Here is a 10952-nt window from a genome sequence, read left to right as displayed (position 1 = left end):
AATAACTACAATATCAAAAGACTAATACGTTTTCTACAATCTGTTTTAATAAAAATAATATTTTTTTATAGCTCTGGAAAACAATTTAGACCATACAAACTGCATTAGAAAAAAAAAAAAATCATTACTGGAACAAATATCTACAATAAAAATAGTAGATTCCGAAAAGGTGATCATTTTGCAGTCAATATTCCCCCCCCAGAGCTGTGTTGTCTTAAAACAAAGCATCCGTGCAATGATTTTTTGTTCTCCCTTTCTAGGTTTTGACTGCTACATTTTCAGACTACTTACCAGCACCAAATTAAGATAATAATAAAAAAAAACACTACATGGATAAAAGGTTTATTAACAAATACACTTTTCTAGAGATTCTAACAAAATAATTTATCCTTAGTCTTTGATTTATAAAGAAACTAACAATGCACAAGAGTGCGATAATTAGTTTTCATTTTCAGTTTTGACTGCCACATTTCCAATATTTTTTAAATATATATATACACTTCACTTCATTTTTTTCTATTAAAAAAATAAATAAATCTTCCTTTAACCTTGTACATACGAATAAAATATATAATGTTAAAAATGTAATTAAAAATAAAAATGTGAAGGGAGCTGGTGTATAATTACAAAATAATATTTTACCATCATTGTTATTAGATTTAAATTAAACTCTTATTTTCTGTTTTGTATTCGATCTGGCTGTTAGATGCCTATTTTTGCTTTATAAATACTAGAGTTGAGTAAAAAAAACACATAAAATTTGAATAAATATGAATTTGTAGTTTTGGGTAATAACAATGCAGCACTAAATAAAACGACACTCACAAACCAATCGTTGCAAGACGAACGAACAAAACGCCCTTTTTGCAAATCCACGCGTACGTACGTACTGTCGTGACCGCTGAATGAACTGTTTACATTCGACTTCCTTGTGATCCAGTTTGGCGCATGCGCAGAGCCGATCGGGGGGGGGGGGCATCGATGACATCACGCGAGAGCGACCAACCAGGCTCGCTCGCTCAGGCAGTCAGTTAAAAGCATCTCGTCGCCTCTCCTGGAGCCTCCCTCGCTCGCTCCCGTGTGTTCGTCCAAGTTTTCCTACCGGCCCGGTGAGCTCGCGGAGGAGAATGCTCAACAGAACAAGGTAAAATAAGTTATTTTCTTTTTGTATGTGTGTGTGTAAACGGCGGTTGTTCTTGTAAGCGTGGAATCGCTCGGTCGGCGGTGACGTCTGTGGCCGGACACCGACGGTCATGCGTTCCCTCCCGGCTTGGCTTGCCTGGTGAACTGGCGCATTTATCACCTCGATGAAACTTCACCGAACCTTTTTTTTGTTCGGTTGTCCAAACGCGAAGTGTGGATGTGTTGAAATGTTTGTTTGCTCGACCCAGACGAAGCTTCGACGCTGCGTCGAATCCGAATCAAGGTGTCACCGTCTACTTCCTGGCAGCGAGCATCACCAGATGTGACTTTTGATCATATTTCATCGGACACAAAAGAAAAGCTGCTTGTCAGGGTGCTGCTGACCAACTGACGCTTTTTCATGATATCGTCCGCCTTCGTATCGAAAGCGTGTCTGCGTATGCGAATGCACCTGTTGTTGTTATTGCAAACAACGTGTCACAAAAAAGTGGAAACATTTAGAGTTGAACAAAGTTTGGCGTCACCAGAAACGTAAAAAAAAAAAAAAAAAAAACCTCAGAAAATTGTATTCGCGTTTATTAAAACAAAGTAAAGGCAGATTGTGATTTTTTTTTGTGTGTGTTGAGTTTAATCTTCCTGCATGCATAAAAAAGCAAAAATATTTTCGTTTATTGAAGCAAAGCAACAACTAAATGAAACTTAATTAAAGCAGAGTAACAAGTTGGATCTTTTTTTTAAACATAAAAACAAAGTAAAGGCAGATTGTGATTTTTTTTGTGTGTGTTGAGTTTAATCTTCCTGCATGCATAAAAAAGCAAAAATATTTTCGTTTATTGAAGCAAAGCAACAACTAAATGAAACTTAATTCAAGCAGAGTAACAAGTTGGATCTTTTTTTTAAACATAAAAACAAAGTAACGGCAATCCCATCTCTTCTCGAATCAATCTTAAATCAAATAAGAACCAATCTGATAGTTTCCTAACAGCAATTGTGACTTCAAGCAACAATTATTTGTGTGTTTTGTCACGTGGCAGACGCGTAATCATCGCTTGGGTTGGCCCGTTCTCAGTCTGGCGCGTTTCAGCGACTTGCCGGCATTCCTCCCAATTGAAATGTTTTGTGCTGTGTGGAGGCCCGGGCCTGTACGTGCTTGCAAGCGGACCGACCGCCGCCTTGTGAGGAAGCTTAGCTACCTAATTAGCGACCGACACCATGAGCAATGTGCTTTTTGTTTTGGCCAAACATTGTCTGCATCGGCCATTCGTCTTTTGTTGTGACCGTACACACCTGCTGCTAAGGTGCTCTTTGCTTTGCCAGTTTTATCCACACTGGGACTGTTACTATTTTTTTTATCGATTATTTCACATATATATATGCGATTACAAATTTTTAATCTGAATTAATCGCAGAACTTCAATAGTTAACTCAAGATTAATCGCAAATTTGATATCTGTTCTAAATGTGCAATAATAATAATAAAGTGTAAAAAAAAAAAACAAAGCGTTAAACTACTATGGCTGCATCTTTTAGTCATTGATTTCCTTATAATTCATAAAATTGAGTTAAAATTAAAAGGATGTACTGTACAGTGTGGTATTGATTTGTGTTGAGGTCATTTTTCTGCCACTAGATGGCATAATTGCATTTGTAAGACATTGGTGACAGCTCAGCGCATTTTTCTTTTCGTATTGAGAGCTATCTAATCTTTAACATGAAGTAAATTGTGAAATTTACGGCACATTTTTAAAATGGCGAAATCTCCACAAACACGCATTATTATTCAATTTGTTACTGCTAAGTTTTGAGGTTCTGCGTTGTGACTGGAATTCCCTCGGTACAGGCTTTCCAAGTATTAATCACGTGTTTAAAAACAACAACAATAAATTGGTGGCATTAAAGAAACTTATAAATGAACGCTCCAATTTTGACACCCCTAGTTACAAATGCTTCCCTTGAATATTCGTCAATCTCCATCTGCGTCCTCCTGATGAAAACCCAGCAAGATCCTAAAAAGGCAACGATGAGGCACTGCTGTAAATTTGTATTATGATTATTTTTCAAGATCAGCAATTTCTTAGGAAGGCTTTGAGGAAACTTAAGCGTTTTCGTACCTGTTCCTGCTCGTCAGCAGCGCTCGTAAACGGACCAAGCAGGTTAATGGACTGCGAGCGTTCCAATTACAAAGAGTTGAGGGGGTGCGGGTTGTCCTTCATGGTTGGCCAGCACGGGGGAGGAGGAGGGGGGAGGGGGGAGTAGGGGGGGGCAGCAAACGAAATTGGGGGTCGAGCGAGGAGGTCTGCTGATCCTTTCGACGGCGGATGTAATTTAGCGCCGTTAGCGCAGCTGAGGCTGCTGATCCATTGCGGCGGGATGTCAGGTGGCGGATCAATTTCTCGCACTTAAGTGCAAGTGTGAAAAAAATGCAGGATTCATTCAATTCCTTTCTTAAGTAAAAAAAAAAAAAAAAAAAATACAATAGAGTGAGCCATGCTTTATAAAGTACAACGTGTAATCTGGAGCGTTTCAGAATTTGCATTTATTTATGATAAATGTAAATAAAAGTCATCACATTAATGTGCGCGGATTGTGAAAGTTTGTTTATTTGTTTGTTTGTTGGCTTGCTCTGACCAACCAGAGGACGGAAAAAGGCGGAACTGGCCCTGTGAGGGAAATTAGAAATCCGATTGGCTAAAGAAACGGTCCCATTGTTGATGAATTTATTTTGAAGTGCCGTCGGCCAGCGCGACTGATTGTGAAGGTCGTGAGCGCGTGAGATTGACACGGCAACACGTTGAGGCCAAAATCTGATTGGACACCAAAAAAAAAAGAAAAAAAGCCAACATCCAATGTGAGGAATTTGCACTTTGTTACTTCCCACCTGCGTTGGCGAACGTCCGCGTTGGCCGCGTGACTTGTTGCCGCCGAATGGATGCCGCCGTCCTTCCAACTGCAACAATCGGCCCGTTTTGGCCTCTTTTGTGCTTCGTTCGGGCCGGACAATGGCTTCATTTAGCATCCCTCCTCCAGCCGGGCAGGCTCCGTCTCCATGGTGCACACGACCCCCCCCCTCCATGCCACACCCTGCCCCCAATCCGGCCCCCCGGCTTTGCACTTGTCCCCGTTGTTGGAACAGCTGGGCCCGTCGGCGGCCATTGTCGGCCCCGCCCGAGACCAAGTTCACATTCTGCGCATCGCTGCCGAGCCGCAGACCTCGTCGTTGCAATCGTTAACGGCGCAAACGGCCGTCGTTAATGAAGCGCAAAGTTTGTTCGGGGCCTCAAAGCTTTTGCTCTCGTTCTAAATGGTCGCGCGTTTGAGAAGATGGCAGACGTTAGCTGCGTTAGCGTCTCGCGCTAGCCGCGAGCAAATTTTGTTTTTTTTTCTTGAGTACCTTCAGACTGCCCGCCACTGACTATCCCACCCCCAAAGGCCAAAAGACAGATGCCTCTTGACCCTCCTGATTTTCTCGAGGTCAAAGGGCAACGCACTCCAGTCGGCGCTTGTGACCCGCTCGCACTCTGCATATCTTGAAGGAGCGACCGCGTGCTGACTTGCGGAGCCGTCGCGGAGGCTTGTTAGCCATTTTATTAGAAATGTCAAGATGATGTCATAAGTCGTTTCAAATATATCAACATTAGCTGACGTGTTGTTTTCGTTCTGTGAAGCTGTTTAGTGCTGTTACTGGTTTTATTTTATGAAGTTTCTACTTCCTGGTGTTCCTTTCAGCCGAATCCGGTGTGGACCAAACTTTCGGCAACAAAAGTGACAAATTATGGACTGATACGTTAGTTTCTTGAGCCACCTGTTAGCTACTTTTTGTGGAGTGTTTTTGTGCCCCCCCCCCCCCTCTCAGTTTCCAAATTGTTGTGTATTTGACTCAAGCTAACTGCTAGCAAGTGTTTGTTTGACACTTGTAGCATAGTTTTGCCATTTTCCTAGTTGTCGTATATTTCTTTGAGTGACCATAACAGACTTTTGTGATCTTCTCGAGCTAGCTGCTAGCTACTTTTTGTAGCATGTTTTTGCCTAAACGTTCTCAGTTTCCAAATTGTGGTTTATTTGAGTCATTGAGTGAAGACGGCTACTTCGGTTTCTGGTGCTAGCTCCTAGCTAGGTTTTGTGGCATACGTTTCCCCCCCAAAATAATTTCTTAGTTTCAGAATTGTCGCGCATTTGCGTCATTGACTGCCTTGTTGGTTTCGTGCGCTAGATTTGGCACGTTTTTCTCCAGACCCAATTGTCGTGTATTTCAGTCTTTTGAGTGAACATTTAGACTTTTGTGATCGTCTCGAGCTAGCTGCTAGCTACTTATTGTAGCATATTTTTGCCTAAACTTTCTCAGTTTCCAAATTGCCGTGTCATTGAGAGAATACGGCTACGTCAGATGCTAGCTCCTAGCTAGGTTTTGTGGCATACATTTCCCCCCAAACTAATTTCTTAGTTTCAGAATTGTAGCGTATTTGCGACTGCCATGTTGGTTTCGTGCGCTAGATTTGGCACGTTTTTCTCCAGACCCAATTGTCGTGTATTTCAGTCTTTTGAGCGAACATATAGACTTTTGTGATCGTCTCGAGCTAGCTGCTAGCTACTTATTGTAGCATGTTTTTGCCTAAACTTTCTCAGTTTCCAAATTGCCGTGTCATTGAGAGAATACGGCTACGTCAGATGCTAGCTCCTAGCAAGGTTTTGCGGCATACTTTTTTCCCCCAAAGGAATTTCTTACTTTCAGAATTGTTGCGTGTTTGTTTGCGTCACTGAACTTAAGATGTCGCCCGATACCTTTTTTTTTGCTTCTTGCACTTTGTGATACTTACTCGGCTATATTCGTTTTTGTGTCCCAATTTCATCTCTTCTTACCCTGTTAGTCAATTATCGGGGAGCCCCCGTTTTAAAACGAGGGATCCGTTTCCGACTGACCCGTAAATGGGGGAAAACTTTTTTGGGCAAGTTCATCTCCTCGGAGTCAAGGCGACCTTTTCATCTGCGGTCCCTCGCAGCGCTATAACCAGAACGAGAACTGGGTGACCCGGCAAAGTCATTTCAGGCCGATCTGAACGCGCTGCGCTCGCACATGCGGCGATTAAAAAAAAAATTAATAATAAAAAAAATAAAAAATAAAATAATAATAATAATAATAATAATTATTTCTTGTTTTTTTTTTCTTCTTGCGCTACAAACACTTTCTGAGGTAAGACTGTGCCGTTGCCACGGAGTAAAAGTATGTGATTGCTCCGGAGACAAACCTCAGATGGATCACGCTGAGGTTTGAACAAAGGCAGCATGTGAGTGCTATCCTGCCCACCGCCGCCGCCGCGTGCGTGCGCGCGTGCGTGCGTGCGCGCGTGCGTGCGCGCGTTGGAGGATGGGAGGAGGCTTTTACGGCCCAAGTGGGATTCATGTTTCAACCCTCGCATGCCTCTTCTCTCGCTCACGTGATTGCCGCTAATTATTCACTCCTGGCACACCTGAAAGGAGAACAATTTTCTGCGCATCAGCGCCGCGGCGGTTTCATTCCGCGTTGGTCGCGCGCCAGCCGCTCTTTCTGGAAGCAAATGTCGGCTTCAGGCTGCCACACGTACGGCAAATAACAGGCAGGGCCGTGCGCTTGATGTGTGTCTTCAACGTGGCTCGGGACAAACAAAAAAACCAGAAGCGCGATGCACAAAAATGTACAGTTGGTCGTCGCAACTGTACATTTTTCTGAAGCTCTGTGACTTTTTGCCTGTTTTTCCACAAAGTTCTTGTGAAGGGAACCTTGTAGTCAATTTTTGTCTTCTGATGGTTCGAGGGGTTTATTGTTTACTCAATTGTTCTTAGGGAGGGAGGCATGAAAAATGTGAGAGATTTATTTTTGTAAAAAAAAGTGCAGGAATAATACAAGTAAAATAAAAACACATTCACCACTTGATGACACAACATCCGAAACCCATCAATTCACATTGACTTCACTTATCAGTTGGTCCCTTGAAGCTGATTTGCCAACTGCCAATCAACTGTACAGAAAAAAAACAAAACATTTTTGCGTTTGTGGGAGGGTGAGGAACTGATTAATTGCATTTCCATTGTCTTCAATGGGGAAGAATGATTTGACATGCTTTTGTTGCTGTTTTGCTTTGCGTTACAAGCCAAAATTTCAGGTATGAGCAAGCTTTTGAATACTTGAGTGGCGAATAGAGAGTAGTAAAATAGAATGCCTCCGAATGCGGGCAAGGACAGCCTCAGTCCAGATGCGCTTTCCTCTGTGTATTGAAAGCGACAAACCGTACAATGCACAAATACACAAATACACAAATACGACACTCCTATACAGCTCATCATTACAACCAACCAAACCGGACCAATTTGAGGCGCGGCGACGACGACGACATCCTGTTGCCTTTTGATTGCTTTCAAGGAAGTGAGAGGACGCCAAAAAGGACGTCCTGGCCCGTGGCGGAAGCGTGCGCATATCAGATCCAGCTGCGAAAGAGCGGCGTGCTTCATCTCGCTCGCGACATGCCGCCGACACGCACCCCCCCCCCCCCCCGCCTTGTTGGAAAACCCTCTCACGTCGGGACAAGTTTTTCTGCCAGCAGGGAATTTTGTTTAGGCTCCGTCGGCCTACGAGCCAAACATTCAGGCAGTGGACCCCCTCAGTTAGCGCTAATCCTCTGCCGCATACAAGGAAGTACAGTCGAACCCCCCCCCCCCCCCCAAAAAAAATTATTGCAGGGGATATGATATGACTACAAACGTACGTCTTGTTTGCGTTTTCCTTTTTTCCATACGCTTCAAAATCCACCCCCTCCCAAGCGTAAAAACTTTTTTAGGGGGCGAATTTTGGACCCCTTTTTCCGAATTTCTAGCGTTTCCATTCTGTTTTATTTTCACATTTCGATTCAAAATGGATGGACGGAAACCCGGTCAATGTTTATTTAAAGCCAAATGTTCAATCGAACCAGATGGTAACAAAAGTGTGCTAGCTTAAATGCTAACGTATGACACAGACATGCTAACGAAAATCAGCATTGATGTTGCAGTAAATAAAAAAAAAAATTCCGCTAAAGCTTGTGACTTCCGTTTGACGTATTCTTCCATCTCTGTCTTTTGTCCTCCGCACAGGCCGCCTTAAACCGCCATAATGTCATTTATTTTAACCAAGTTGTCATCATTACAACTGCTAATGTCCGTCACGCACTTTCCAATTTAAATTTGGGGGAAAGTCCAAAACGTAGTCAGCCATTTTAACGTGAAAGTGAATGCTGGCCGGAGACAACGGTTGCTTTCTTCACTCGAACCCTTGTTCCGGCAAGTTCCCACAATGTTGAGGACGGAGACGCCGTCCGCGTCGGCGGGGACATTTTGTTGCACGAGCGAGATGGCAAACATTGGCCCGCTCCATCTTGTGGCGCCGTTACGTCACTTTTTTTGCTTTTTTTTTGCGTTGCGGTGTCGAGGTTCGTGCGTGTTGACTTGGCCGGAGGCGTTTGCTTGCGTGGGTGCGAGTGGGAGCAACACGAGACCTTCTGCCAAGTTGATGCGCGTCAATTCACACGTTGAAACCTGATTATCTTTGCAGACGGGGTAAACATTTCAGTGGCAAATAAAAAATAAAAAAAATAAAAAGTGAGTCGTTTGTCCGGAATGAATTTGATAACTACGTTATATTTTGTATGCAATTAATATATTTTAAAAACATTTTTTTTTCTCCACTGAAGACGACATCACTTGTGCTGAGGAAGTAGGTAACGACCAATCATTGCTCTGTTTGCTGACCAAACCCAGAAAACAGGTGAGCCATGATTGGTTGTTCCCTACTTCCTCAGTACAAATGATGTCATCTTCAGTCGACAGCAAGTGGAAAAAAAAGTTTTTAAAGCTATTAATTCTACCTAAAAAAATAATGAAGTTATCAAATTCATTCTGGACAAAATATTGACTTTTTACCGCCGAGTATCCCTTTCATATTTTTTTTGAATTTTTTGGGGGTGTTTTTTGTTAGCCTGTCTTATGGTGTTTCCTGTTATGGGTTAGCATGGAGCTAGCAGACCTAAAGGCAAGCCTATGTGGTTGTTTTAAATGCACGGGGCGTCACCGTAACGATGTTTCGTCGACACAAAACTTTCAAATGGGAGTTTAAACGGTTTGAAGCGCATCTAAAAAAAAATTGTCTTTAGAAGTCAAATCATATATTTTTTTTCTTCCGTTCAAATTGTGTTCCACAGCCAGTTCGACGATTGCGTGCGCCGCCGCAGGGTTTCACAGACAGTCAAATCCATCCAGTTAGCATCTTGTTAGCATCGGCAAACATGCCCGACACCTTTTGGGCTTATGACACGTCAAGATAAGCGGCTCAGCGAGACGGGACTCGCACGCGCAATTTGAAAGCCCGTTTGTGATATTTGAGCACTGAGCGTCGTCACTGCTAAACAAACGTGTCCCCCCCCCCGCTGACGCTTTTGTTCCTTTACGTGTCCACCGTGGTAGAACCCCCCCCCCCCCCCCCACAACAACCTTGACCCGCGTGTTTCCCTCAGCGGCGCTTTTGGCCTACATCTGGAGGGATCAACAAGTTAAGCCTCGGCCTTTCGAGCCGCCAACTCTGTCAATCTGTTACGAGGGCCCGTTCGGCCCGTCGTCGCCGTTCGCAATGTCTGCCAGCTGGAAATCGGGTCTGGAAAGACTTCCGCGGGAGTTTGCCTGTGGGACTTGTTGCCCTTTCATCCAGAAAGGAAAAAAAAAAAGCAAAACCAAACACTTGTTAGGTCAGAGTGCAACAATCTCTAACCTCTCTCAAATGTTCCATGTTTGCGCTTCTGTCACGGGAGGGCGGAGCTTGAGCTGGCACTTTTCATCCTTTCCAGGTATAGTGAGTGAACCCCCGCCTATGGTGGGGGGGGGGGGGGGCACATTCCAGACCCACCTGGATCAGTCACGTATGATTGTTACGAGTGATGGGCCGATACAGATAACGATCGTTAGTAGTCAAGGAAAGCGACAACCGATATTTCAAGCCGATATTCGTTTTCAGTGAAAGAGAAAATATTATCGTAAACAATACAGATACCGATCGTTAGTAGTCAAGGAGAGCGACAACCGATATTTCAAGCCGATATTCGTTTTCAGTGAAAGAGAAAATATTATCGTAAACAATACAGATACCGATCGTTAGTAGTCAAGGAGAGCGAAAGCCGATATTCGTTTTCAGTAAAAGAGAAAATATTATCGTAAACAATACAGATACCGATCGTTAGTAGTCAAGGAGAGCGAAAGCCGATATTCGTTTTCAGTAAAAGAGAAAATATTATCGTAAACAATACAGATACCGATCGTTAGTAGTCAAGGAGAGCGACAACCGATATTTCAAGCCAATATTCGTTTTCAGTAAAAGAGAAAATATCGTAAACAATACAGATACCGATCGTTAGTAGTCAAGGAGAGCGACAGCCGATATTTCAAGCCGATATTCGTTTTCAGTAAAAGAGAAAATATTATCGTAAACAATACAGATACCGATCGTTAGTAGTCAAGGAGAGCGACAACCGATATTTCAAGCCGATATTCGTTTTCAGTGAAAGAGAAAATATTATCGTAAACAATACAGATACCGATCGTTAGTAGTCAAGGAGAGCGAAAGCCGATATTCGTTTTCAGTAAAAGAGAAAATATTATCGTAAACAATACAGATACCGATCGTTAGTAGTCAAGGAGAGCGAAAGCTGATATTCGTTTTCAGTAAAAGAGAAAATATTCTCGTAAACAATACAGATACCGATCGTTAGTAGTCAAGGAGAGCGAAAGCCGATATTCGTTTTCAGTAAAAGAGAAAA

The 10952-nt window shown here is 43.0% G+C and overlaps 1 protein-coding gene across 3 annotated transcripts in view; it reads left to right on the top strand.

Annotated features, from left to right (window-relative positions):
• The first annotated feature begins 1014 nt into the window (after nt 1-1014).
• daam1b (dishevelled associated activator of morphogenesis 1b) overlaps nt 1015-10952 on the top strand; it is a 43122-nt gene continuing 33184 nt past the window's right edge. For all 3 annotated transcript variants that reach the window (XR_015090788.1, XM_086060967.1, XM_086060963.1), the window contains exon 1: nt 1015-1144. The gene's annotated coding sequence lies outside the window, so the exon portion shown is untranslated. The remainder of the gene's footprint in view (nt 1145-10952) is intronic.

The sequence above is a fragment of the Leptonotus elevatus genome, chromosome 18 (genome assembly GCF_054856555.1).
Source record: "Leptonotus elevatus isolate MCC_2025b chromosome 18, RoL_Lele_1.0, whole genome shotgun sequence".
Classification (NCBI taxonomy): Eukaryota; Metazoa; Chordata; class Actinopteri; order Syngnathiformes; family Syngnathidae; genus Leptonotus; species Leptonotus elevatus.
This window is presented reverse-complemented; position numbering and strand designations above follow the sequence as displayed.